General features: G+C 39.1%; 1 pseudogene; it reads left to right on the top strand.

Annotated features, from left to right (window-relative positions):
• On the top strand, positions 1-3,509 carry LOC139360017 (small ribosomal subunit protein eS24 pseudogene; annotated as a pseudogene).
• Positions 3,510-4,401: the final 892 nt, after the last annotated feature.

Here is a 4,401-nt window from a genome sequence, read left to right as displayed (position 1 = left end):
ATGAGCCACTGTGCCCAGCTGGGCCAAGATTTTTTGGATAAGACCCCTGAAACACGGGCAACAAAAGCAAAAACAGACAAATTGGATTATATCAAGCTAAAAAACTTCTGCACAGCAAAGGAAACAATCAAGAGTGAAGAGTCAACCTGAGGAATGGGAAAAAATATTTGCAAACTATTCATTTGATAAGGGATTAATAACTAGAATATATAAGGAACTCAGTAGCAAAAAAGCAAATACAATCCAATTTTAAAATGAACAAATGATTTGACAGGCATTTCTCAATACATGCAACTGATCAACTCCACTAATCACTGAAGAAATGTAAATCAGAATCACAGTGAGATATTATCTCACCCCAATTAGAATGGCTATTTTCAAAATGACAAAAGATAACTGTTGGTAAAGATGCAGAGAAAGAAAACTTATACACTCCTGAGGGAAATGTAAATTAGTACAGCCATTATGAAAAAAGTATGGTGGCTGCTCAAAAAAAACTAAAAATAGTACTACCATCTGATCCACCAATCTTGCTGCTGGGTATATTTGCAAAAGAAAGAAAATCAGTATGTTGAGGAGATATCTGCACTCCCACATTTATTGCAGCACTATTCACAATAGTCGAAATATGAGCCGGGCGCGGTGGCTCAAGCCTGTAATCCCAGCACTTTGGGAGGCCGAGACGGGCGGATCACGAGGTCAGGAGATCGAGACCATCCTGGCGAACACGGTGAAACCCCGTCTCTACTAAAAAATACAAAAAATTAGCCGGGCGAGGCGGCGGGCGCCTGTAGTCCCAGCTACTCGGGAGGCTGAGGCAGGAGAATGGCGTAAACCCGGGAGGCGGAGCTTGCAGTGAGCTGAGATCCGGCCACTGCACTCCAGCCCGGGCGACAGAGCCAGACTCCGTCTCAAAAAGAAAAAAAAAAAGAAATATGAAATCAACCTAAGTGTCCATCAATGGATGAATGGATAAAAAAGGGGTGGTGTGTATAAACAATCAAGTAGTATTCAGCCATAAAAAAATGAAATCCTATCATTTGATACAACATGAATAGAATTGGAGGATATTATAATAAATAAAATAAGCCAGGCACAGAAAGACAAGTATCACTTGTTCTCACTCACATGTAAGAGCTAAACAAACAAACAAAAATTAATCTCATAGAGGTAGAGAGTAGAATGGCAGTTACAAGCGTGTGAGAAGCATAGAAAAGAGAGGAAAATGGCTGGGCGTGGTGACTCAATTGCCTGTAATCTCAGCACTTTGGGAGGCCAAGGTGGGCAGATCACAAGGTCAGGAGATCAAGACCATCCTGGCTAACACGGTGAAACCCCGTCTCCACTAAAAATACAAAAAATTAGCCGGGCATGGTGGTGGGTACCTGTAGTCCCAGCTACTCGGGAGGCTGAGGCAGGAGAATGGCGTGAACCCAGGAGGTGGAGCTTGCAGTGAGCTGAGATCTGGCCACTGCGCTCCGGCCTGGGCGACAGAGCGAGACTCCGTCTCAAAAAAAAAAATTAAAAAAAAAAAAAAAAAAAGAAGACTTGGCCTGTGACCAATCAGAAGCTGAAGACTCCTTGTCTCCAAACCCTATTCTCCTGCCTCACTTCCTAAATGGTGAAGTTAGAACTTTGCCTCCGTAAATCCAATCCTCCATAAAACAACAGGAAAACGGGGGAAAAAAGGTCTTTGTAAACTTTTGCAGAAATCCTAAATTAACCAAAGTCTTGCAAAGGCTACTGTATATTTAAGAAAATGGCTGAATCTCAGTAAGAATAGTAAGCTTTGTAACTTTTTAACTTGCCCTATACTCCATCCACCTCTCCAAAGCTCCGTGGCATACTTGAAAACCAGCAGACTCACAACCATGGTACTTGTAAAAATCAGCAGTATGCCAGTCACTGGAGGGGACAGAACAGTTTTGGAATTAACAAAAATAAAGCTGCATCCCCAGAGATCTGTTACTAGTTGACCTGTCAGGCAGGTCTCTGACAAAACTAGATTCATAGGACATGTCTTTACTTGACCTCAGAATATACAGTGGCAATTGCTTAACATTGCAGCTGCCTGAGACAGAGATCCCATTTGGAGTAAACAAGAGACTGGTCCAAAAACTGAAAAAGAGGCCAGGTGCAGTGACTCAAACCTATAATCCCAGCACTTTGGAAGGACAAGGTGGGATGATTGCTTGAGCGCAGGAGTTCAAGACCAGCCTGGGCAACAGAGTGAGACTTTATCTCTATTAAAAATAAAAATAAAATTAGCTGGGCTTGGGGGCATGTGCCTGTAGTCCCAGCTACTCGGGAGCCTAAGGCTTCTTGAGCCCAAGTGATCAAAGCTGCAGTGAGCTAGGATTGCACCACTGCACTCCAGCCTGGGCAACAGAGCAAGACCCTGTCTCAAAAAAAAATAATAAGTTAAAAAAAAAAACTGAAAAGGAAAATTAGGGAAATGAGATATACACAGAAGACTTGCTTTGAAAAGCTCTGTCATATTCTTGGAGCTGTAAAAGGCCACATGCATATGCAGAATTGTGCACATGCCCAGGTACAATCTGCAGAGGCCCTAATCTCTCATTTTTGTTTGACCCTGAGGATCTGAGAAAGCAGGAAGTTAAAATGAAAGCAGAGTTTTTAACTGATGGAGAATTGAAATTATGCCCCAACATATACATAAAGCCCTGGCAAAGGGAGAGAGATATATTGGTTCAAGGCATTTAAAAAGAAGTCTTGACCCATATATCACCTGATAACTAGCTAATGAAGTAGAAATTTCATAAATATAGACTTTAGATAATTATCACAGCAAAGTCATAACCGAAGAGCAACAGTAAATGATGGAGAGGGAAGAATATGAGTTACCATATTAACGGTACCATGAAAATGTACACTTGTCAACAAAAAAATTGTCAGGTGAAGAAATCAGGAAAGTGTGGATTGTAAACAAGGGGAAAAAGCAATCAATAGAAACTGCCCCTGAGGAAGCCCAGATATTAGACTTGCTATACAAAGGCTTTAAATCACCCATTATAAATATATTCAAAGAACTAAAAAAAGTGATGTTTCAAGAATTAAAGAAACTTTCCCCCCACTTCCTGGCTGCCTAAGGATTGACTGCCATCACAAACAAAACAGTAACTATTTCCACGAGGAAGTTCATGACCTATCAACTACTTCAGAGGAAACAAATGGGCATCAATGTCCTTCACCCTGGGAAGGCAACAGTACCTAAGACAGAAATTTGGGGGAAGCGAGCCAAAATGTACAATACCACACTGGATGTCATCTTTGAATTTGGATTCATAACCTATTTTAGTGGTGGCAAGACAACTGGCTTTGGCATGATTTCTTGGATTATGCAAAGAAAAATGAACTCAAACATAGACTTGCAAGACATGGCCTGTATGAGAAGAAGACCTTAAGAAAAACAGCAAAAGAAATGCAAGAACAGAATGAAGAAAGTCAGGGGGACTGCAAAGGCCAATGTTGGTGCCAGCAAACAGTGAGCTAGAGCAGGAGTATAGATTCTGCAATGACTAATGACTTTATCTGTGCTGACTGCATAGAGTTTTCACAAAAGGATTAATAAACTGAAAAAAAATTAAGAATTAAAGAAAAATATGAAAACAATGTTTCTCACCCCCAAAAATATTAAGATATTATTTAAAAACACAAAAAACAAAAAAATTATTGAAATGTACAAAATCTGAAATAAAAAATTCATGAGAAAGGCTCAAAAACAGATTAGAACTAGAAGAAAAAAAATCAGTAAATTGCAGATATGTCAAATGAGATTGTATAGTATGAGAAACAGAAAAAATAATTAGGAAAAAGTTAACTTCATTTAGCCAGGGATACAAGTATGGTTCAACATACATGAGTCAATAAATGTGATATATAACATTAACAGAACCAAAGAAAAAAAACCATATTACATTTCAATAGATACTAAAAAAGCATGGGATAAAATTCAACATCCCTTCCTTCATGGAAAAAAAAAAAAACCCCAACAAACTGGGTATAGAAAAAACATACCCCAAAACGATAAAGGCCATATATGACCAACCTGCAGCTAACATCATACTAAACGGGGAAAAATTGAAAGCTTTCATCTACAATCTGGAAAAAGACAAGGATGTCCACTTTCACTACTCCTATTCAACATAATACTGGAAACCTTAGCCACAGCAGTTATGCAAGAGAAAGAAAGACAGGGCATCCAAATTGGAAAGGAAAAACTCAAATTATACTTGTTTGCAGAACCATGATCTTATATTTAGGAACATAGAAGATCGAATACAGTAAAGTTGCAGGATTCAAAATCAACATACAAAAAATCAGTAGCATTTATATATGCAGTGAACAATCTGAAAAAGAAATCAAGAAAACAATCGCATT

The sequence above is a fragment of the Macaca nemestrina genome, chromosome 19, assembly GCF_043159975.1.
Source record: "Macaca nemestrina isolate mMacNem1 chromosome 19, mMacNem.hap1, whole genome shotgun sequence".
In the NCBI taxonomy this organism is placed as follows: domain Eukaryota; kingdom Metazoa; phylum Chordata; class Mammalia; order Primates; family Cercopithecidae; genus Macaca; species Macaca nemestrina.
The sequence above is the reverse complement of the archived record's forward strand: the minus strand, read 5'-3'. Positions and strand labels throughout refer to the sequence as shown.